Consider the following 26,959-nt stretch of genomic DNA (forward strand, 5'->3'; position numbering starts at 1 on the left):
AAGAATATGCTGAGGACAATGTACCTTTGAATAGGAGAACCCAGCTAGCAAGAGCCATGGAACAAGAAAGAAGAAGAAGTTCCATTGCTACACTACCGCCAATCTCAGAAGAACCTCTAATGACCACGTTAGAGGATGAAATGCAACAATGGATTGATGAGTAGGATGTAGAGGGCACTGATATCTTTAAGATATCAAATTTTGATTTCATGCCTGTAGGTACTGAATTGGTGGGAGAAATGATTAGGGATACACCAATGAATGAGCCCCAACAAGAAGATTGGACTCAAATGCCCCCAGAGTCACAGGGTCCCAAGATAACCCATTCATCCCCATTACAAATCACAGTTATGGATAAAGGATTTGCTACTCCTCTGCCACTAAATACTAAAGAAAAACAAGTTCAAAAGGAACAGAAGGAAGAGCCACAACAAGTATCAACCAATGAAGTGTCTAGAGAAGGGCAAATGGTTCAGTATCCTTAGCAAGCTTCCCCAGGACACTGGGGTAAGAACTGTGGGCTCCACTAAAACAAAGGCTACAAAGGGAGAGCCTTCATAGAGGGAGAGAACCCCAAAAAGGAATGATAAGGGAAAAGGGGTAGCAGAGCAGACTCCTTCATCCTCGAGAGGCAGGCCTTCAATGGAATGGGTTCCAAGATGGTTGTAAAAGAAAATGATAAGAAATAAAAAGCAACAATACAATGTTGATGAAGAGGACATGATTGAGTTGATTGAGGTTCTAAGGAAACTTGAACCCCCATCAAAAGAAGCTAGAGTGTTAACTTTCATCAACAGTGACCAGAATCAAGATTTATTTGCACAAGTGGTTATTCCTCCTCCTGATGCATATGTAGAGGATTTGACTCCACATGATTATCAAATTAGAGAGGTCATGCTTGGGAAGCCTACATTAGATACAACCAAGTTGATGGTCACACTGGGGACGAAGGAGGTATTTAGGAGTTTGGAGCAGGAGTTGGTCCCTTGCATCTTGAACACCTTGAGGAGACTCTGAATGCTACACTTCAAAGAAGAGATAGGGGAGGAGTACAATTGGATCCATTTTTGAATGCCTGTCAACAATGGCGGGAAAGTTTTAAGTAAAAAGGAATTCTCATCATCTAAGGAAATCTGAAGCTACTTCATGCTATGTAGGAAAATGTGGATAAGATGGTAGCAATTTTGAAACAAGATTTCAATATTATGGGTGAGGTACATGCATGGGGAAAGGATTTAGAGTTGTTACAGGCAATTAAGGGCCAGAGATACAAAATGCTTATGGATGTATATACTATGAAAGAGCTTGATTTGATTGATGATTGGATAGAGAAGATAGTGGATGGTAATAAGGTAATGGAATCATTACATGCAAAGATCCATCGGCTCAAGGACCAAGCTCAAGAGAAAATTTTGGAGGCAAAGAAACATTATAGTGATGCATGCCTAGACATATTCAAAGACGATGCACGGGAGAAATTGATACCAGTTGAGGTAGTAGTCTAGAAGTTTAGAATTATTTTTGATGAGGTTTCTAATGATGATGACATATGGAAGGCATTTAGAACAAAAGAAGCCTTGTTAGAGTTGGATACTAAACTTGGGGATTTTGCTGAGACTCGTATAGAGGTAGATAATTACCAGCAAAAGGTTAAGGATAAGTATAATGCTTTAGATTTACTATAAGTGGCAAAGATCACTAAAATTATTGAGAAATTTAAGGGCAAACATCCAAACATAACTTTGGTATGAAGAGGGACAAAACCCAGAAGCCAAAATTTCAATTTTGACACTCGGTGAAATTTTGTAATTTTGTACCTTTGAGGTGCATTGCTGCACCAGGTGTGCTAGTGTGCTTTTGGAAACAAAGTTTTGGAAGGATTTTGAAGAAGTTATAGGTTGTAAGTTTGTTAATGCACTACTTTCGAGGTGTTCTTTTCTAGAGATGTGCCAACAGTTAACTGTTAGTTCCAAAATTAGAGCTTTCCATGCACCAAAAATGCATTCTGACAGTAGTTTAACTTCGACAAATGCCCAGTGAAGGATCAACTTCTATTTTTGGCACTTCCAGACACTTCTAATTTTATTGAAGGCTTTCTTCTTGTTATTTTCTCATAATTTCTTTGTTTTATGACATGTAAAGGCTCATCCATCCAATTAATGAATATAAAAATGGATGGAGTCCTACTAAGCACCAATTAGATTGTTAGTTTGTATATAATTAGTTTGTTTTATTAAATTAAAATCATATGATTTCATGAAGATATCTCTCACTCTCAACACAAATTGAGGAGATGATTTCTTATAAATACAGGATTGTAATATGTAATCAAGGCCGCCATTATTTTGCAATAATATTATGCTTTTGGTGCTCACATTTGGAATGTAGTAATTCTTGCCTAAATGTGTCATATTTTGTGATTGTATGTTCATGGAAATGTGATTGAGGTAAAAGTTTATTGTGTTATTTCTAGTTGTGTGATCTTTTAATTCTAGTGTTTGCTACAGTTTTATGGATTCCATTGACATATCTAGCTCGAGAAGAAATCACCAAATTGTGCTTGCATAAATTTTTGTCTTGCATGAGTGCACTTTTTGTGCCCTTGCAATATTATGAAGAGTGAAACATCATATGGTTATTAAGTTTCCCATTGTTGATTGCATCAGTGGAATCAAGAAAGCACCACTCCTACTTTCATTGCTGACCTACCGATTTCTTCGAAAGCTTAACTTGCAGGTGTGTTATTTTTGTAGCTTATGTCCATTAGGATTTTATTTTCATGTTATTTTCTTTAAATTTCTTGTTATTTTCTTTACTAACCCCTTCTTAATTTAGGAATTCATAGTAGCTGCATTGTTAGGTTGCATTCATATAAAACAAAAAAAATACAAAAACATAGTTCTTTTGTGTGTTTATTTTGAAGCAGTGAGTAGATTCTACATCGTATCCAAGATCATTCGAATCAGCAAAGGCCTCCTCATGAAAAAAAACATTTATGTTCAACTAAGTGAATTCCAGTAGGTTTCAAGATCACCCAGAACCTTGGAGTTGATCCATAAAGATTGACTTTTCAAGAGAGGAGTTTGAAAGAATTCCTATCATTTAGCATTGTACATAACAACAACTCAACACTACCTAAAGTGTTATGGACACATTGGAGAATATAATTAGTCTTTCTCTCCACCACAATGTCTTTTGATAATAAATTTGTATTATTTTATGCAATGGATATCTCTTTTCTTAACAAAGCAAGATAACATAGCTTCATGTCATGTGATGTTGTTTTTCCATCGTAGAACACTATGTCTTATGAGGATCACCATAATTGTGAGAAATTATTTCAACCATGTATGTTAGTGTGTGTTCCAAAGTTCTACAAGAAGCTTCCAAAATCAATATTATTTTTAACAGTGTTTCATTAGTTTGTGAAGGTTATTCTTGGTCATCATTTCAAGTTCATTATGCATTCAGTTTCAATAGTGCCTTTTGTGGGGTCATAGAAGGAACTCTAATTTTGAATTGTACCATTCTTCATCATCCATATAAGGATTTTTCTTATTTGGTCATTTTATGTAGTATTCAAAAATTGAAAATTGAGAAGAAAAAAAGGGAAACAAACAATAAAAGATCCAACAATGGAAAAGGTGTTGTTGGCCAATTAATATTTGAAAGTAAATTTCTGGAAGATATTAAGAGAAAAATAAATTCTTAGTGCTGAAATATTGTTTTACAATGTGATTTAAGTGGTGAGTGAGTAAAAATAGGATTGCCAACAGTCACTTGTCATTATCAAAATTTGAAAAAAATAGAAAAATAAAAAAAATAAAAAAATGAATTTTTTGAGAAAAAATAAAAATAAAAACAATTTGAGCTAACAATTTTTTAGGAACACTTGGATACTTCTATGGCTCTTCCCCTCTTAGAGTATCTTTAACATCTCTTGTTACTCAGTTGTGTGGTCTTGCTTTAGTTTCTACTGATTACCATGACTTTGATTACCTATAATGTGTGATACACATACAATTGAGTTGCAAAAATGGATTTATCTCTGTTTAGTATGATCTATAATGCTTCCCATAGATGGTGATCTTTTATGCAACAATCATTCTAGACAAAATTTATTGTTCCTTCTTTGTTTGTGCTTCACAATTGCTAATCTTTTTTGGCTTCTAAACATTGGCATCAATGGAAATGCACGTTGGTAACACAATCAAATTTATTTTCCATTATTTTATCTCTTCAGTTTATTAATATTTCTTATTATATTAATTCTATGTGCAATATCCCTACAATTCCTATTCTTGTTTCTCAAGGATGATTAAGCCTTTAAGTTGGGGGGGAGGGGAGGTATACCATTGTTATACATATCTTTTCACCCATTATTATCCTTTTCCCTTGTTCATCCCATCTTGAAACCCCATATTTCTTCCATATTTTCCATTCCATTTCATTAACCCTATTATTTTCACCCTTGATATTGATTTGTATTACCTACCATTTCACACAATCTGACCAAGCTCATGTATATTCAGAAATCTTTCATAAAATCTCCTATACATTTACCTTTTTAGAAATATAATTCTATGAAAAAGAAAAAATAAGAGAGAGCAAAATGAAAATACAATATTGGAGGTATGAAAGATGCAAAGTTGAAAGAGTGACAAAATTCTACATGAGCTATAAAAGTTAAAGGTGAAGAAGAAAAATTCTCTAATTCCATGTTTCCCTCTCAAAAACAAAACACTACACAAGGATGTGCCATATGCTAAGTTGGAAGGGATGATGAGAGTCATTTATGACCTATTCTATACTATCTTGTAGCTAATTTCTCATACCTTTGCACCCATTTGCATAAGTCATTATTTTTCAATAATATACCTTTTTCTCTTTTATGTTGCATACGATTAAATACTAATAAGTGATATTTATTATAACATTGAGCTAGAATATGAAGATAATTGTTGATTATATTTAATAAAGAGTGGTTTTTCTTTATGTCATCTAGAAATATGATGATTTATAGATATAGATCTTCATGTCACCTATTTTATAGGAACTTCTTCATACCTATTTCATAGGAATTTCCTATCACAACTTGGACAAGAGTTGACTTGTATGAAAATAATCATATATGCGATTGCATTGACTCATAATTTTATTTCTACCTTTGACTCTGATATGACTCATTACATGGAAAGAAACTCGTGTCTTATTTAATAGTTATTTAAAATATGTCTATTTTATTTGATATTGTAATGAGTCATTTCATATTTATGGATTTCCACCACATGAGGAGAAGGGTTGGTAGCCAAACATTACCTTTTTTTTTTTCTTCTTAATAACGTACACATTTTTAATAAACGACCATCCATATAAAGGCAAACAAACAAAATTTCTCATTAGAAGATATAACAAAGCCTAATTTTAATATGTGATTTGTGATTGTAGATAAATTATTGCATCTTATTTGTTGGTTGCATACCTCAACAAATTATCTATCATTGATAATATTTGACATTTCTTGAGATTGTATATATTCAAGAAATCTATACATAGAATGGGGGAGAGATCATATTGAAACATACTCTTTTGTATGTGAATTTTCTTGTAGCATAGTTCTATGTAAATTTTATATTATTTATGGATGAATAAAACATCATTATTTTGATCGTGTAGGAGTAGAAAGTTGTTTTTATTTCATCACTAGGCATATTGATGAGGTAAGATCAACTTATTGGGATGATTGATGATTTAGTTTAGATTAAATGTATATTTTTATTTTATGTGTATTATGGAGAAAATGTCTAAGCTTTCGATAAGCAAGACATTGCTTTTCAAATCAAATAGTGGATGCAAAGGGAAGGGAGGAAGTTCCAATGGCGGATGGGATAGAAGATGAGGCATCATCATCCCTTATACAGGCCAAGCCCCTAAAATCTTGGGTAAAAAAAGCTCACACAAATATTCACCCTACCTTAGATGAGATAGGTAGAGCAAGGAGAAACCAATTGATCAATTTCCATAGTATCTACTCAAGAGAGATACCATGGATTATATGAGGGAGATCTAGGTATGATAAAAAAATGATATAAGCATAATTGATGCAAATATTTATTATACTAGAAATGTATGATAAACAATAAATGCAAAAATGTGATATGCAACTAGCTCTAAGGAGTGGATATTCTTCATGGTTATAGCCTTAAGTATTCCATCCACATCATATATGCACTATAAGGGGATACAATATCATGAGAGACATAGAGATATCTTCACACCCATATCATTGGAGCTTCAATTAAGGATAGAGAGGGAAGAGTGGCTAGAGTGTGAGCTATAAGAGCTACAAAGTCGACCATGGAGCCAATTAGAGAGGAGCTTATCTAGGAGCCATGCCTACACTTTGACTACAAACGGGCCAATGGCATCATCATGTCATAGATATGAGAGATCAAAATTTGATCACCCTATGAATGAGTTGTGATACAATATTTTGATATAGGAAATATTATGTATAGTTCCTAATTTGTATACCAAAATAGTTTGATGATGTATATATGATGGACTTGTATATTTACTATCTCTTTTACTATTTATATGATTAATAACATAAAAACTTATAGGAATAAATATGAGGGGAAGACAAAAAGATATGCACTAATATTTTAGGGTACAATTTTTAATGAAAATGGTATACATCACACATTGAGAAAACTTTAAAATAATACTCAAAAGGGAAATGTAAGAACATAATAAAAAATGTGAAAAGATTAAAAAATAAGCATGATAAAAATCTAAATGCACAATGTTAATAGGTTCCTTAAGAGGAACACCATTCATATCAACAATTCTATATGCACCAGAGCTATATGCCTTTGTGATAGTGTAAGAACCTAACCAATTAGGACTAAACTTTCCTCTTTCATAGGGTAGGGCATTTATGTTTCTCTAATTTTCATAGAGAACTAAATCACCAAACAAAAATGAATTCTCAATCACTTTGTTATTATATCTCTTCTTGACATATTTTTAATAGGCCTTAATATGTTCTAAAGCATTAATGTGTTATTCATCTAACATTTCAAACTCTTATAATCATTTCTCTCTAAAAGCATCCTTATCAATTATACCTTTGAACGAATATCTATCTCTAAAGGCATAATCACATCTACTCCATAAATAAGGTTATAGGGCGATGTTCTAATTATAGTGTAGACACCTGTTCTATAGGATTGAGCAAAATAAACAATAAAAGCATTGATGAATACAATATTTCTCCAAGAAAATTTTCACTTATTTGTTCTTAATTAGTGTTCCATTATAAAAAATGATGGCCATGGGAGTTACCAAAATGAGTGATGATGTTCTAAAGAATGAAATCACAAATAACTTCAATAGTAGTCAAGAAAAAAGGTACAACTTCAACCCACTCAATAAATTAGTTAGTGGTTGTGATGATATATGTGTGTCCTTGAGAAGAAGGGGGAGATATATTATCGATGAGATCCAAGCCTTGTATACTAAAGAGCTAAGGAGGAACTTGTGAATATAATTCATAAGTACAATCTTGAATCATACTGTTATAATGCTAACATTAGCGAAACTTTTTAACAAAAGAAAATAAATCTTTTTCCATAGTCTCCCAATAATACCCGATTTGAACAAGCTTGTTAACTAATTAAATTCCACCAAGATTCCTCCATAAGATCTAATATGATCTTCTTGTAAAGCTGTAGGGATCTCATTTTTATTAAGCCACCTGAGAAAATTGTTATCATAGGAATATTTGTAAAAAATATCTACAAGAATAATATGTTGAGCCACAAGCTTCTAGATTCCATTCTTATAACTCCTAGTTGTCTACTCATGAAATGAACCATCCTTCAAGTAATGATAGATATGTGAATTCCATTGATCAAGATGCATGTTAAGATGAGTAGGATCTAATGAGGTATCCTTAGAGATAAAAGGATTAGGTAAGCTTTGGATAGTAAATTAAAATTTTTTCATACCATCATCCAAAGAGATGAGAGATGTTGCACTACCCATAACATCAACGTGCCTATTAACCTTTTGAGGTAAGGGTTGAATAGAAGATGAAGATTTTTTTTTCTCCAATAAATCTTATAGAAAGGTCAAGATACTTGGTTAATATTTTATTCTTCCCTTGATAGGTCTTATAGATTTTTTGCACAATCAATTGCAAATCAAAAAATATTCAGATATGTTTAATTTGTAAAGATAAAGACACAATCCAATGATTAGGGCCTCATACTCATTTGTGTTATTAGTAAAGGAGATAGTGTGCTAGTAGGATATAAGAGTATGCTTCTTAGATTGGGGTATTAAAATTATGCTTGTACCAAACCCAATATAACATCTAGATACATAAAAATATAATTCACAAGTATTATCTATTTTGATAAGTAAGACGAAGACATAGGTGAATTCAATAGGTTCCAATGTAGAGGAAGTTGAAGGAGCCACAACTAGATGACTAGTTAAGGCTTTCCCTTTAATATATTTATGAGAAATTAATTTCAAATCAAACTTTTTTAGGAACATGACCCACTTTGTAAAACATCTTGGTAAATCAATTTTTGAAAAGAGATGCTCTAAGGGATCAAAATTTACATAAACGTTAACCTTTTCATTAAGGAGATAGTGTATGAGTGTATGACAAGCAAAAACTAAAGTAGGACATTATTTTTCACTCTCGGTGTGTCATGTTTTATAGTCAATCAATGTACAACTTATATAATATACATAACATTCCTTACAATATTTATGGTGATGAACCAAGATGCACTCAATGATTTTTTTTGGTTATACTTCAATAATGTTAGCAGGCTTTCTTACTGGAAATTGATGATGTTCTTATTAATGTTTAATCTTTCCCTTGTGTAATCTCCACTTTCTCAATTTTATCTATCATTGCAACCTCTTCAAAATTGGTTGTCTAAAGTTCATGTGGTAATAATATACATAGATAGTCGGATGTTGCTGTTGAGATAATGGGTGTTGCACACATTGCATAATATTGTTATATTGTATTATGTTATTTTACTATGTAATGCTACACCTAGATGGATGTGCAACATGTAAATATTCCTACGAGATATACTTGATGAGTTGTATTGTAACATTGTGATAATATTTCCTGTAATTATTTAATATTGGGGAAAATAATTAAATTTCCAATATTAAATATGGGGCAATGGGTTAGGTAGTACATGGTCCATGTAATACCACTTGGTGGTTTTGTGGGACTTGCTAGTATATAAGAAGCCACAAGAGTAGTTGTTGAAGAGAAAAAAAAAGTGACAAGATAGGAGGCAAAAAGGGAAAGAGTCAAGCAGGACAAGGCTTGACATGTTAGCCAAGGGAGTATTTGTGAAGGTTAGAAGCATGGCATGGGATGTGTGGATTCATGCTTGTTTACATAGATTGCTTAGTTGTGGCTATGGCTTTGAAGGCTTCCATGGTTGTATTGCAATGGTGTTTTTGCTAAATAATACATGGTGATGGATGCTTTTGGAGGCTAGGTTTTTTTCCCTTATTGAGGGTTTCCTAGGGTATATCTTGAGTCATAGTTTTTGTGGGTATGTTGTCTACTCTCTTTCATGTGGATTTCAATTGCATATTTATTTCATATCTATTATGGGTTATGTGGAAACAATTATATTCTTTGTTGCAAGTTTCCTTATAGTTGCAGGGAAGTTGAATGTAGAGTTTTGGTGTAGTATAGTTTGTAAGGGATAGTTACTATCAACACAAAATTGTGAATATACTCCACATCATTCAAAAGGATAGCATGAAAGATGTGATCCTCCTCTTGTGCTATCATAAATGGGTTTTTGTCAGTCACCATGAGGTGACTAAGTTGACCTCTACTTCATTTCCACAAACATCTGACTACAAGGTTTGGTCATCTTCTAATTGAGGCTCAATAGGAGAATACAAGTCTATCTTTTTAGTGGTGAGACTATCAAATATTTCCATCTTGCCTTACTAGCATGCTATGAAAGCATAACTTGTAGTTAGCCATGGTCTACCCAAAATTATAGAATATCCCCATAGGTTGGATTTTGGTGATAGAACAAAAAAATTAGTTGGGTATTCCCACGAGTCAAGGTTTATAATCATATCTTCAACCATCCCATCAGGTTTTAATTATTGAACTATTTGTAAGCTACAGGATGGTAGGGGTTTCTTATAGGCTATTAATGTTTAATTATAACAATATTTCTTTGGTCATGACATTTATGGTTATCCCTAAGTCTACTATGAAATTATTTAATTGCACCCCATTGATGGATATTGTGACAACATGACTCCCTAGATCAAAATATTTGGGGATAGACATTTTTCAAATACAAGGTCAGAAATATGTCCCAATACATGCACATTCTGAGTGTCTTTCCTCTTCCCACTAGGAATTTTAATATGTGCATCCCTAATAGATTTAGTGTAAATACACATCTCTTTGATACAATCTAATAAGGGGGAATGATGAGACCATTTTCTTCAACTAATTTAATAGCTCAATATTATACTCACTCTTAGGTGGGGATGTATTTTGACTAAGCCTTTGAGGAAACAATGGAAAATTTGATGCAAGATTTTTTTGGAATAGGAGTGTGAGGGATCTCAACCTATCCTTCCCTTTTTGGGCCTCATCTTTATTGACTTCTATTATTATAGGTTTGGTTGGTGTAGGTAGATTAGTTCTTGACCTTAGGTGGATATCATGAACATTAATAGAATAGGTGGGTTATTGGTTCTTGTTAGAGAAATGTACTTATTGCTAAGGTTTCTTATAATTAGGATTAGGCATAGGCTATACAAGTAGCTAGGTCTACTTAGGAGGATAACTATTTGTTATAGGAGGTTGGTTTCAAGGCATCGAAGCTTCTTGTTGTGGTTGCTATAGGGATCCTAACTATTTGTTAGGCCATTTATAACCTATCTTCCATTAATGTGACTAATTTTACTTACCTTGGAGAGGTTTCCATTGGTTTGGAGGTTGCTTCTATTGATTTTGAGGCTATTTCCTATTTCTCTGAGGTTATTGCCATTGTTTAAAAGGCGGTTGTTGCCAATTCTCTTGGTTAGACCATTGGGTTGGATTATTATTCCAAGATTGATTTGGGAAACTAGGATCATACTGAGGTTTTCATTGATTACCAGAATATTAAGGACCAAAAAAAGTTAATGGTTCCTAAGGCATACCTTGTCTTTGAGACCATGGTCTCCATTGACTGATGTAATACAAGTGTTCATCATCCCCTTGAAATAGATTTAACTCAATTGGCATTTGACAAACTTCTAGGTTGGAAAATATCTTGCACTTATAGTCCTTGATTTGTCAGCATAATGAACAAAATCATACCAACATAGCGTCAACCTCTTCATGTTTCTTCTTTACTTGCAAAGTGTCCAGTTGTGTTTCCTTGTTGTTGATGGTGTCTTATATAAATTTAGATAATGTTTGTTTTATCTTTGTCTTGGACACTCTAGACCCAACAACCTTTCTAGCATTAGCTCTATATCATCTTCCCCTCTTCATAGTGGCCCTTGAGTGATTGAGACATGTTTTATTTTTCATCCCAGTCTATCTAGATGTTATCTCTACTGGTCATTAGATCAAGTGACTCACCAATTCCCTCATGAATTCCTCTAAGAAATAATAGCTTTTAAAATTAATCATTGAGTTTATGTTGGGAATTCCTTTGTAGATTAAATAGGAACCCAGGGACATAATATTCCAAGCTCTCATCATCCTATTGTCTCATCTTGAAGATATCATCTCTCCTTAAGTCATTTCCCCGATAATGCTCTTTGTATTTTACCAAGAAGGTTGTCTTCATCTCATTCTAATTGTGAATAACATCACCTCCCATTCTCATAAACCATCTAAGGATTGAGTCCTTAATAGTGGTTGGGAATAACTTAAGGTTATGCAAATTTGTGGTATATTCATAGCTTCTATAGAGGACATCAAATTCAAATAAGAATGTATTAGGATCCTCTATAACCAAGCCACAAAACTTTGGAAGGGTTGAAGCTAGGATGTTTTTAAGGTTGGTGTTGCCACATTGGTCAAAAATTAGAAAAGGAAAGGTAGGAGGTGGGTCTTTCATTTTATTCCTAGGTGGCTCTCTATTAGGGGGACCTCTATATAGCACTAGAGCTATGTCTAGATTGGCTTGTTCCTATTTATAATAATGTTGGCCTAATGCAAATTGGTTGATATCTTAGCATAGGGGTTAAGGTTTAAATGTTCTTTAAATATATGGGATCTTAGTATTTATTCCTCTGAGGATGAGGAGGAGGTGGTAGGTACCTCTTGAGTAGCCTTGGAATGCATATTTTCTTCTTTAGATTTGGGGCATAAGCGGGTTCTACTTGGTAATCATTGTTATCTTTATGTGTAAACCTACCTAGGGAATCTCTGGATCTTCTTCTCTAACTCATACAAAGATATGTAGGGGCTAAAATTTATTTTTCAAAAATAAGGGTCATGCTAAAAAAATTTTAAATGCTACTCTAGGGAAACTAAAAGATGACTCTAAATAGTAATTCAGATTGACACCATTATTGGAAATGACACAAAAAATGCTTTCTAAATGAATTTAGTTGGAAACTAGGATAAATTACCCATTACTTATGGATTGGAAATCCAAAAAGAAGCTACCAATTAACTCACAGGCTCATTTAACTTATTAACCCAAGGGTGTGGAATTGAAATGGTACAACAAGGTATATGCAACAAGTTAAAGTAAATGCCATCACTGTTCTACTAGAAGGAATGGTTACATTCTTAGAAAAAGGTACTACAAAATAACTTTTCTAAATAGGATTTGAAAAGCCTCAACTAACTTATTCTACTTAGTAAAGATCTAGCGACCAAACATGATTCTACTTTGTCTAACTTTGTTGGAGGAACAGCCATTGGTTTTGTTACCTAGTGGCTATAGGAGCAACAAAGTAATAGATAATGCTTATGAAAATAAAAGGAACAAAAATATCCAGTCATGAAGTGAGCTCCCTTGGATGAATGAAATGAAACAACTTAGTACAAACTCACGTGAAAAAAATCTATGTTTTATTCATAGTTACAAATCAAGTGCATGCTGATGATAAATTATATTAACTAATATTGCCTGAAACCACAATAAGACTTCTTTCCAAAAACTAACTAACTTTAGAAGTCCGAAGGCAACTTATTTATAATAGAATACATCCTAGACTAACTCATAGATTATTGCCCATTTCCACTGCATAAGATACACTAGAGTTATATATGATTACTCACAAGATTAGATATTTTCTCATCTTAACATAATATATCTTCTCCATTAAACATTCAACACAAATATAGGCTTCTTCTTAATTAGTTTGCACTCAGGTGAAGAGCTTTTATTTTCACTTTCTCAATAGTAAGTTGGTGCATTCATGACAATCAATTATCCACTTTCTTACGTGATTGTTGAATCAGTCTAGAGTCCCTTATGCTTGCGGTTTCCTCGTGCTTAATTGACTTAGTCCTCTAGAAGATGGTTAGAGACACATTTCATATTAGTAACACATGATTGCCTCTTTATTTAAATTTTAATAAAAACATATATGTCCTCATCCATTCTTGCAATAAAGGATTATTTTGGCTACAAGACAATGTACACATTCTAACAATCCATGAAAACATGAATTATAAAACACGACCAATTTATCCATATATATTGCTAGTTAATTCTTTCCTAATCCAATAACCATATCATAACAAAACATGAGTATATAGAATTTATATGAGGTTCTTATACAAATATTTCCTTAAGAGATTCTTTTAGAAAATATAATAGCCTGACTCCTAAACTGACAAACTAAGAGAAATTGAACATAATAGACCATAAAATGGTCTCATTAGTCTATTTGAAAATGAATGAATAATATCCAATCCTTAAATTCTAGCTTTCAACTATTCAATGTCAGATTGGGATTTCTACAAGTGCTTGTACCTTGCTTGCATTAATGTCAAATGAGGCCATTGATGTCTTTTTATAGTGAATTTATGAGATTATCCTTGCAGGAGCTAACTAAAGTGAGTAGAAACACTTGAAATAGAATTGGGGCCTAAAAATATTAATCCCTAGACTCTAGGAAAACATGGGTTGACCTATTATGTATAGGTTGAACTAATCCATAGGAGGCTATAGTCTTGAAGTTGTAACCTAAGACTGTGAGACTGTAAAAGGTGTAGGACCCATTTGCCATTGCACCAAAAGCCATGACTGTTAGTGAACATGGAACACCACATAATTAACCACCTATGGGTAGGGGAGCATGTCACATCACCCAAAAATCTCCCCCTCGACTCGCATACCAAGTGCTTACGCGGGTCGGGAAGGCACCAGGGAGATTTGAACCCATGACTAGGCCAAAACCAAGCTCTGATACCAATTGTTGGGCCCATTTTCTGTTGCACCAAAAGCCATGACTATTAGTGAACATGGAACACCACATAATTAACCACCTGTGGGTAGGGGAGCGCATCGCATCACCCAACAAAAGGTCTAGGTAAAATGTGCATCAAAAATCAATAAATCAAGATCAAAATTGGTAAATGGGGCCTAGAAAGAGGAGGATGCATAGAAATTAGATCTTAGCTCAACCATTGAGTGAGAGAAAAGAGAGAATCAAGGAGTATATTTTAGGTCCTACCTCAATTTTTCCCAGGAAGGAGAAATAAAAAAGACAAGTGTGTGCTCCAAGTGTAAGTGTACAATGCAAACACACTAAAGAGGAGCTAAAATATGATAGATTGAAGTTCATTCAATTTAAGATAATGCGACTTCATTTCTTAGATCATGTGTCATGTAGATTATGGATTGATCATCCATTAACTAGTAGTAAGATGACTCATTGGTGGATTATCTATATCCACGTGGTTGATGTCGTATTGAGGAAGACTTCATTAGTTGGCCTTGTTGATGGTCATTTGTGCATTAATATGTTTATTTTGAGATGCAATAATTAATGATGTCTATGTAACATAGTGTTGGAAATATAAGAGGAGTAATTGAGAGGAGAGGGGTGAATTAGTTACTACAAAATAATTCCAAGATCCCTTAGATGTTAGAACAAAATAATAAACTCTGAAAACTAAACTCTGCTGATGCTTGGTAGATTAATATTCTACATTGTTTTGCAGTAATCAAATATGTAGGTTGTGTAGAACTTACCTCTAGTAACTAGTACATTTGTCTACCCAATTTAATTGTCACAATTCATGGCCTAGACTCATACATCTTATGGTATGTATACATATATGGCTGCCCTAACATAATATCACACACATCAAGAGGATATATATTACAAATCACCTCATCTTTGAATAGTTTTATAGAATATGAAAGATGGTGTTGCTTCTTTTCTGGAATATCTATCCCTTGGCTCACCAATGCCATAGAATATAGTTGTGGGTGTGATGTTGTCTTTAGATTCAATCTTTTTATAGTCATAGTAGATATCAAATTCTTTTGACTATAACTATCAACAATAAAATGCAAATCTTTTCCTCCTACCCACATTTGTGAATGGAATAATCTATCTTCATCATCCCAAGCAAGTACTTTGTAGTGACCACTATGGCATATGGGTCAACCTCAATGATTTATTCATTTTCCTTTTTTTTAAAAAATTTGTCACTTCAAGTTTAATAGATTCTTCATGGGTTTCCATTACTAAATTCATTATAGTTTCACAATATTTAGTGTTATAAGAGGGACTTTCATGCACTTCACACCACATACCTGATTCTTCACCTATTTTCTTCATATCCCATGTCTTCTTTGTTGGTGAATTTGGAGACCTTGGTTGTTTGTTTCCCTAGAGGTTTATTACCTTCATCTTTCCATTTTTTGTTCATTGAATTTTCCCTCCCTTTTTTTTGAACTTCTCCTCAATTTTAAATGCATATTTGAAAGCACTAGACAATATCTCTATATTCAATAAATCAATTTTGGTCTAAATATATCTATGAAGACCACACGTTAACTTCAAAACTTGATTTTTTTTAGTATTTTATACTAAGATTTGTAGAGAGAGAATGAAATGTGTTAGTGTACTCTTGAATTGATTGATCCTTCTTCTATCAAAGTAATTGTCATTGCATGTATTTATGTTCATAGGTATCTTCAGGGTAATATTCTTGTTTTATGTGCTCAACAAATCCTTTGCATATGGGTTTACTATCCAATAACATAGAAAACCCATGTTCATCTTGGGATACTTGGGCTTCTTTAGTTTCTTTATAAACTTCCCATGCCAACTTCACATTATCCTCATCTTTGACAAGGGTCAAGGTGATTTTTTCAAAATCTAAAAAAATATTAACACAAAGTACCTCTCCACTTTCGTAAAGTAGTCATCAATACTGTCTGCATTAATTTTCCCTTGAAAAATTGGGATATCAAAATTTACCTACAGTTCAAGTGGGGTTTTCCTGCCAAATGTTGAATTCATTGGATTGGCTTATGACTTTTGTTTTCCTGACATCTATGAAAAGCAATTCATCATTTCTTCATGTTTGTTTTTCAATGCATCTTCCACTAGTTCCTTGAAGGATTCTTCAATCTTGTCATCTTGTTGTTTTTTCATCAACAACATTGTGCGTCTCAAAGGAAGATATTCTAAAGGGTCTCTCATGCCCAATCCCAACCTTTGGTAAGCTCAAAACGTATAATGGGATATACATGAAAAATTAAGCTTTGATACAACTGATCCAAATTGAGAATTTAGACTACAATAGATGGTGTCAGTATTATGATTAGTTGAAAATAATAGAAAAGCAACAACAAATTTTTTCAAGCCAAGAAGTAATCCATTCTATTTGAAAATAGAGTTTATACAAAGTTTGAAGGATCCCAGGGGTCACCACTACCCCTTAAAAATGAAAATAAAAAGTCTTCAAGTTCTTTAGTTACAAATAAACTTTAAAAACTACTAAAATTATGAAAATCTATAGTAAAAATTATGCCTACTTTCAGAAGTCATAACTTTCTACTTGTGGCTTGAAATTACAAAATGTCAAATTTTCTGGAAAGCTGTTCAAAAATTCTACATTAGTACTTGAAGGTTTAATGATAGTGCTACACCTTCTTGGCATGGTCAAAGGATATAAATTCCCCAAAGGTTTCTAAAAATAAAAGTACTAAAACATAGAAAATACCAAAAAATAGATTTCAGTATTTACCCATTTCTTCTTGTGCCAACATCATTTTGTATCTTCCTGAACTATGTTATGATCATTTTGGATAGGATCAAAATTATATTTAAGGGTTATAATTAATATTATGGTTGTATTTAGGGCTTAAATAGTAATTAGGGATAAAACAATGGTTAGTTGTGATAGTTAGGGTTATAGGGTTATATATACAGACTCTAATTACAACAATTTTTATATAGGGTTAAAGTTTAGTGTTAGGATTAATGAGACAAAATTAAAAATTACATGCATATATAACCAATAAAAAAATAGAAGTCACATAGTAGAGAATGCAAAACACAAATATTTGGTGTGGTTCACCCAATCCCTGGGCTATGTCCACCAAATAGCGAGTCCAATATTCTTATTATCTAGTGATTACAACCCAATTAAAATCTGTAATAACTTAGAGCTCAATGCCACTACAAGAAGCTACTATCTTATCATACATTATAAATCCCCTAACCCTAAGAATTTTTATACAACATTTTTCCGCTTAAAAAATTAGGGCTAAAATAAGTTGACCAATAGAAAAAATATAACTCTCGGCACCTTTTACAATATTAAATTCATTCTTCCTTTAGGGGTGCTACTTCTCAACCCCACCCTGTATTGCGACAAGGAGCACGCCTAGGGCCGCTAACCCTAGGACCCCACAAGAGGCACTACCTTTCTACCTCTCCTAGGTTGCTTCCCTGAGAACCTACAAGGGACATTGCCCCTTGACCCCTAGAGCTTGTGGGCACTGCCCCATAATCCCCATAAAAAAATATAAGGGGAAACAATGCCCAATGAAGTGCAAACAAATTAATTTTTGAGTTTGATTAGGCTCCACATCACAACATTTAGATTATGGATAGGATTAGAGTTTATGTTTAGGGTTTAGATTATGTTTTCGGTGAGGTTTAGGGTTATGGTTAAGTATAATAGAGTTAAGATTAAGGTTAGGATTAGTATGTGGGGATCCAAATAAACAAATCCTTGATGAGTTTAAAACATGTGATTCACTTACCAACCTTAAACTAAAAACAAAAAAATATTGATAGGTGAGGAAATTTTTTTAATCCATGGACAACCTCAAATTGGAATAATTAATATTAAATTTATATTATCTAGGCATTTAGTAGAAATAAAATTATTTTAAATATATAAAATATAGTTTATAGTGTTGGAAGTCTTATTGGGAAGCAAGACACTAAGAGGGGGGGATGAATCATGATGTATAAAACTTTTAACTCCTTAAAACAAAATAATACGTTGACCATGTACTCCTAATCCATCTTATATTTTATATCATTCACGATGTAAAAATATAATATAGATCTAATTATGCATCACATCCATCAACATGAAAAGTAAATGTAAACACATAACACAAAGATTTTGGTTACCCAGAAAGCCTCCAAGGTGAAGACAAAATTGGGATGGGGATGACACCCACAAATATTCACTATTTCAAATATAAAGTTTGCCTGATAGGGTTACAATTTTGATCACTTTTGATGATCTAGTATGAGGGGTTCACCCTATTAAGAGCTTTACAAGAGTGTTAAATCTACCTTGATTAAAGCATTTGAACTCACAATGAAGGAAGCACTTTTTTAGGAGATTTAACTAGGTATGTTAAAACCACTCTAATAAGTGATGCAAGGACAAATCTTGATCCTTAACCCTAACTTCTGCTAGGGTCTCCTCTGGGCCACTTCTCTAGCCTATCAAGGTTCTTACACTAGCCCTAACTTAGAACGATTACAATCTCAATCCTCCCTTCTTTCAACTTGTCCACACCAATATAGAATTCAACTCCATTCAATCAATACTCCTTAGATGCCTTACTAGGTCCCCCATACCAAAATGTCTACACATGAGCACAACCTACCCAAAATGGAGAGAGAGGACTACTCCTAGAGCATTAGGATCATTTCGATTCTCATCAACCCAAAATTCATAGAGATCTCTATCAATTTCAAGAATTTGCTCCAAACTAGGCCTAAAAGGGCTACAAGGAATTAAGCCTCCAAACTCACCTTTTGGAACAAAACTCAAAAATTGGCTTAACAAGGGGGAAATAAAACTATATATTCTGATTCCCTTTTGGAAAACCTTTGAGATCAACTTGGTCTCACTTCTCCAACCTATCCATACAATGAGTTTTTGTTTTTAAGCCAAAATTTAAGGGTTTCCCAATATGCTGACAAAGTTCACAAGGGTTTATTCAAATCCCTATTAGATCATGTCACCAAGAATTCTCCTGAGTCATAGGAATTCTTCACCCTGGTATCCTTCTCTCCATCCACTTGGATTGAATCAAATGATCCCTAACTATGCTCATTTGGCTTGCCTAAGGCATCACTGTAAAAAGGCTAGACTTTATTTATAGGGCCCAAGAACTTGAATTCCTATTGTAAAAGGAGTATTCTCACACATTCCAAGAGATTGTACAAATGCCATAGTGAAAAGGTGAGTTAAGACTCCATCTTCCAAAACTGCCTGATTTAGACCAATGACTCTCCATAAACCAAAATATTTACAAAATAAAAAGGAATGGAAATAAAAGACCTAAATAAGCATGAGAATAATTAAGTAATCAAATATATTTAATCATTCATAGATCATAGTATATATTTCATTCCATTAACTAATCAAATGAAGTAAAAAGGCTATGATTGTTGCAAAATTGCTTAGCATAATGCTTGTTCACTAGCTAAAATTTGATCAAGATGCCATCCAACCCATATCATAGGTTGAGGGATGCCTTATATAGGTCTAATACACATTCTCCAACCACTTTGAGGTCGTTATTCAACCCTATGTTTGTAATTGCACTTTTTGCAACAAAAGTTGTAATGTAACTTGACAATTTTTTGTCTAATTGGACCAGGCTTGGTCAAAGCCTTCTAAAACTCTACTAAATGATTTAACATGTCACTTAGGACATGAAACTATCATTCCACCCTTTCCTTTTCCAATATAACCCTCCAAATGCACAAATGCCACTTTTAACAGGAATGACAACAATTGCATTACACTTAACAACATTGGACAACTAAGTAATATTGCATGTTCCTAAGGACCTAATTAGACCTCCTAATGGAAAAGACACACTCTAGGAATTACTAGCCCCTTTTTTACACTAGTGGTTTGAATAAGGCCACTATAAGCCAAAACTCAACTAGGAACCCTAGGTTACCAATTAGCCTTACCTAGGTGTTCTTGCACCATGCTCCCCACAAGAGTATATCATGTCACTCATGTAGATAAGATGTTCTTAGCAATTCCTAACTTATTGAAATATGAGGTTGTAACCCATGTTGCCTCTAAATCAGGTTTAGCTTTCCACTTCATGAGGTGTTCCATGTACACCTTGTGTCTAGTAGTCTTCTCGATTCTTGAAACTAGGACTTTCTCTACTTGTAGTTCCAACTTAGGAGTTAAACCATCAGATATTACATCCTTTCCAACCTCCTATTTATTCATGTATTACTTCTATCAGAGGTCCCTTAATCTTGGTTAGTTCTACCACATTGAAGACATGTGATACATTGAAGTCACTAGGTAGATCCACCTTATAAGGATTGGCTCCATACTTAGCCAAAATCTTACAGGGTCCTACTCTCTTCATCTGTAGCTTGGTGGGTACTACTTTCTTAAAACTAGACTTATTCAAGTGTACCATGATATAGTCACCTACTACAAACTGAATATCCTTTCTTTTCTCATCCACTTTAGACTTCAATTTTTGTGTAGTCTCTTGTATAGTCTTCTTCACCTGTTCTTGAATATCCTTCATGGTTTGAGTGAAGTCTTCTTCCTAACCACTCCTATACTCCATAGCTCCAAGGTCTCTAAGCCCACATGCACCCCTTGGATGCATCCCATAAACAATCTCAAATGAACTTCTAACTGTTGACATTTTCACACTGTCATTATATGCTTACTCTTCTTGAGGAATAATCAAATCCCATGTATGACCATACTCTTTAGTTAGAAACCTCAACAAGTTACCCAATACCTTATTAACCACCTCAGTTTAGTCATCAATCTGAGGGTGGTAAGATGATCCAAAAGATAGGCTAGTTCCTAACCTATTCCACAAGGTTTTCCAAAAATGGCTTATGAACTTGACATCCCTATCTGGTACAATTCTTAAGGGTAGTCCATGGATCCTCACAATATCTTTAAAGAATAGGTGTGCAATGTGGCTAGCATCATGGGTAGTTTTGCATGGTATAAAGTGACCCATTTTACTAAATCTATCCACTACAACATATATGCTATCACATCAATATTTTGTCTTAGGTAAACCTACAACAAAGTCCATGCTGACACACTCTCATGGCCTATTAGGGACTAGTAAAGGTTGGTATAAACCTTCTTTACTAGCTCCTCCTTATGCCTTCATGCATACTGCATACTGTTCCACATATCTTGTCACATCTCTTGACAATTTTGGCCAATACTAGAACCTCTGAACTAATTCTAGGGTCTTGTTGATGCCAAAATGACCACGTAGGCTTCCATTATGATTTTATTGGATACCATTCTCTCTAATGGAACCCTTAGGAGCACACAACTAGTTTCCCTTGAATAATATCCAACTTTGCAAGGTATAATTAGAAAAAGAACTATGAAAATGATTTTGAAATTTAGAGAATACCGTATATGCTTCAATAAAGTCTTCATCATCCTTATAGAGGTCCTTGAAACTCTCTGTGCCAATGATATGTAGTTGAAGTTCTTGTATGGTCAACATCCTCCTACTTAGTTGATCTATAACCTTATTCAATTACCCCTTCTTGTGCTTGATGGTGAATTTGAATGCTTGGAGATATTCCATCCACTTCAAATGTCTATTGCTCAATGTTTCTTAGGTATTGATGTAGCTAAGGGCTTGGTTGTTAGTAAATACAAAAAAATTCTTATGTAGAAGGTAATGCCTCCAATTCCTAAGAGACTAAACCAAGACATAAAACTCCAATTCATAAGAAGAATACTTCTTCTTGGCTTTATTTATCTTCACACTGAAGAAGGCTATTGGTCTACCTTCTTGACTTAACACACCCCCTACTTCCATCCAACTTGCATCACACTCTAGGGTAAACAATTTGTCAAAACTAGGTAGTTTAAGGATAGGTTGTGTGGCTACTTGATATTTCAACTTTTCAAATTCATTTCCTGCTTTAGATGTCCATCTAAACTTGGTCTTCATCCCACCCTTAATGGTATATAGTAATGGTGCACAAATACCACTGACGTTCCTAATGAATTTTATATAAAATTGAGCTAGCCCACGAAAACTTCTTACCTCTGTTGCTATGGTAGGTGGTGGCCAATTTAGGATAGCTACAACTTTATCTTGGTCCATCTTCAAAGACCCTTTGGATACTACAAACCCTAGGTATACAAGCTCTTGCTTCATGAATTCACATTTCTCCAAATTGATTGCCAACTTCTCCTCATGCAACTTCCTTAGCAACATCTCCACATGCTTAAGATGTTCTTCTCTTGTTTTACTAAATATGAGTATATCATCAATATATACCACCATAAACCTCTCTGTGTAATCCTTCAACACTTCATTCATGAGTTTCATGAATGTGTTAGGAGCATTTGAGAGCCCAAATAGTATCACAAGACACTCATAAAATCCATCTATTTTCTTAAAAATTGTCTTCCACTCATCACCTTCCTTTATCCTTATTTGATGGTAACCACTTTTGAGGTCCAGCTTTGTGAAGTATTAAGATCCTCTAAGACAATCCATCAAGTCTTTAATTCTAGGTATGAGAAACCTATACCTTATAGTGATCCTATTTATGGACCTTGAATCTATAAAAAACCTCTATTTTCCTCCTTTCTTGGATGCCAAAACTACTAGCACTACACAATGACTAGTGCGCTTCTTTATCGGACCCTAATCTAGAAGTTCTTACACTTGCCTAGCTAGCTTTCTATTCTACTATGGGGTAAGCTTATAGCCTACTTTATTTGGAAATGAAGCACCAAGTACAAAGTCAATCTAATAATTTATCACTCTCCTAGGAGGTTAAGTTGCAGGTGTCCCATCATTGACAATGTCCTTATACTTCACAAGCATCTCTTGGATTTCAATGGGTAAGGGATCTTGCTTAGATTTTTGTTCTTCCTTATAATTAAGAAGAATAGAATATCCTTCACTATCTTCATGCTTAAGTTCCTTGATGAACTCCTTTTGCTTACTCAACAATACACCAGGAGCTTTGGACTATGATTGATCTTCCTCCAATAAGGATTGAATTTTGAAAGTTCTCCACCTTTCTTGAAAGAAATGGAATTTTATTTCCCATCATAGATAGAACCTCTATCATATTGCAAAGGTCTTCCCAATAGAAGATGACATGCATCCACAGGCAATATGTCACAAAGCAATATGTCATTATAGCCTACAATTAAAAATTTAACCCAAGTTTTCTCATTAACCAACACACTTTGCCCTTTATTCAACCATGTTACCTTGTAAGGGTTAAACTAAGATACCTTTACCAAATTGAGCTTATCCACTGCTTCCTCAAATATGATGTTATCTATGGAGCCTGAATCCACAATAACCTTACACACCTTGCCCAAAATCTTACACTAATTCTGAACAAGGCCCTTCTATGCTTGGGTTCATCCTTGTCTAGTTGTCTAATCCACACCCTTGTGAAAATCAAGTTACCTCCCCTTTATGAATCAATATGATCTACCTCAGATACCATAGAACTCATTTTATCCTCATGAGCATATGCAACTTTCTTGTCATTGTTTGAAGAAGTAGGCTTGTTAGGACATCAATAGGTAGGGTGACCCAATTGTCCACAAGTGTAACACTTCATACTTGCAAAGTATGAATTAATTCTACCTGCACCTCTTCCTCTACTTGAGCCTCCTTGAGTGCATCTCCCTCTAGTATAACCTCCTCTTTAATTAGTCTCATTACCTTGTTCAACAAGTTTAGATCCACCTTGGTTTCTTTGATCACTATATTTTCCTTGGTATCCACCTTTATGCCCTCTTTGGTCTCTTCCTCTATCTCTACCTTTGAAGTTTGAGTTTCTTTTCTTCCTATTATTTTCCATAAGCTCCTTTCTTCTTAGATGTTCCACTTAAGTCCACCTGAATACCTTGCCACTTTAATAGGTTCCTCTTCTTGAATCTTGGACCTTACACATAATTTTTAAATTCTTCTAAATAAGAGGCCACATCCAAGTCTTTTTGCTATAGACCTTGACTCTTTCTATGCAATTACACTTCATAGTCTTCAAATAGATAATTCTCCTTCTCTTTAGTCACCATGGCATTCCAATTAGCTATAGGCTTCTTTCCCATATTGACCCTTTCATCCTGCATGTATTTCCACCATGTCAATATTGAACCTTTGAGTCTTGATTTAAAAACCTTTAAATTTTGTGACTCTATGACACCTTCACACTCAAAATGATTCTCCATTCCTTCAATCCATTCCATCACAGTATTAGTGTTCATCTTTCCACTAAAAATTGGAATTCCTTCTAGGGTTTTTCCTCCCAGTGCTTTGATGGCTTTAAAGAAGGGTTCTTCATTCAATGGAGGGTCTAGTTCAGGTATGATGTCCTCCTCATCAGTCTTGTCCTTCCCTTTATCACTACTTTCACCATCTTTGTCTTTATTCTTGTCTGCTTCAACAAATCCTTCTAGCCAAGTCTTCATTTCTTATGAGGTTTCTTCAAGGATTATATTTTTCTCCTTTTTCTCACCCATCTCTTTGGCTAGCTCTACATTAGTCACTATTATTGTTTCACCCATTGACTCTTCTGTAGTCTAAAACATCTATCCACAATCCCAAATATTTTGGGGCTCTAATACCACTCTAATGTAACAACAAGTCTTTCTCATTAACCCTAACTTCTCCTAGGGTCTCCTCTAGGCCACTTCTCTAGCCTATTAGGGTTCTTACACCAACCATAACTTAGAAGGATTACAATTCCAATCCTCTCTTCTTTCAACTTTTCCATGCCAATATAGAGTTCAACTCCATCCAATTAATACTCCTTAGATACCATACTAGGTCTCCTGTACCAAAATGTCTACACATCAGCACAACCTACCCAAAATGGAGAGAGAGGACTAATCCTAAGGAATTGGCACCATTCTGATGCTCATCACCCCAAAATTCATAGAGACCTCTATCGATTTCAATAATTCACTCCAAACTAGGCCTAAAAGGGCTACAAGGATATAGGCCTCCAAACTCACCTTTTGGTACATAACTCAGAAAAATGGCTTAACACGGGGGGTAATCAAACTACATGTCCTGATACCCTTTTGGAAAATATTTGAGATCCACTTAGTCTCAATTCCCCAACTTTTCTGTGCAGTGGCCCAATATGCTGATAGAGTTCACAAGGGTTTGTTCAAATCCCTTTTAGATCATGTCACTAGGACTTCTCCTTGGTCATGGGACTTCTCCACCCTCACATCCTTCTCCCTATCTACTTGAATTGAAGCAACCAATGCACTCAATCCCATCAAATGTTGTTTCAATCACTGTGATCCCTAACCATGCTCACTTGGCGTGCCTAAGGAATCACTATAAAAAGGCCAAACTTTCTTTCCAGGGCCCAAGAACTTGCGTTCCTATATTACAAGGAGTCTTCTCACACATTCCAAGAGATCATACAAATGCTACAATGGAAAGTTTAGTTAAGACTCCATCTTCCAAAACTGCCTGATTTAGACCAACGACTCTACAAAAACTAAAATACTTACAAAATGAAAAGGAATAGAAAAAAAAGACCTAACCAACCATGCAAAAAAATTATTAATAAAATCTATTTACTCATTCATAGGTCACGATATAGAGTTCAATCCGTTAACTAATCAAATGAAGCAAAAAGGCTCTACCTTCCTAGGGATTGATGTCCTTAGAAAAAACACATAATTAGCTCCTTAGTTGTCTCTACAATCCATAAATATCATATAAGTCAGCCAAAATGATTTATATAGGTGTTTGTGTCATTACAAACACATATGCCAAAACTGGTTTACTGGGCAATTGAATATTCTGATGCTTGGTCATACAAAACATTTATGTTGTCCGTCAACCACTATAGGATCAAAAGATACTAACTAACCCAACATAAACTATCTCTTGTTTGTTTGGCTTCCTTATTTTTTACTCGACATATACTGTGACTTAGTCTACATTGGGGTTCTTGGCAACCTTTGACTTTCTCGGTATGTATTGAAAAAATAAACACGTCCATGTAGCTCAACTTTCATTAGATAGATCAGTCATAGTGATGATCGACCAATGCTGCCTATACAATGACTAAGTGTTGGACACTAATAGGCAAAAAGGCTTAGAGATCAACATATAGTCAGATTAAAAGAACCATTTCTATTCTAATTTCCTATTTTCCAAGAAAATGAATTTAATTTCTAAAATCACATTATACTTTGTTTCTTATAAATGAATCAACATTGGTTTATTATAAATCTAAAACTAATGCATGTTAGAGTAAAGTATTAATTTAAGTGTATTAAATAAATTACCTTTAGTACCTTCATATTATTTCACATTTATGCATTTGCATTAGTCACATTTAATAATTATACTAATTTAATACAGTTTTACCTCTTAGGATTTCCTTTTTAGGTTTTTGGTCTCCTTCTATAAGGATTGGTCCATTGTAT

The 26,959-nt window shown here is 34.1% G+C and overlaps 1 pseudogene; it reads left to right on the forward strand.

Annotated features, from left to right (window-relative positions):
- Window positions 1-675: 675 nt before the first annotated feature.
- Window positions 676-26,959, forward strand: part of LOC149552868 (pre-mRNA-processing protein 40A-like) — a 198,809-nt pseudogene continuing 172,525 nt past the window's right edge.

This window comes from Cupressus sempervirens, chromosome 6 (genome assembly GCF_028749045.1).
Source record: "Cupressus sempervirens isolate cs-2001-9-10 chromosome 6, ASM2874904v1, whole genome shotgun sequence".
NCBI lineage: Eukaryota > Viridiplantae > Streptophyta > Pinopsida > Cupressales > Cupressaceae > Cupressus > Cupressus sempervirens.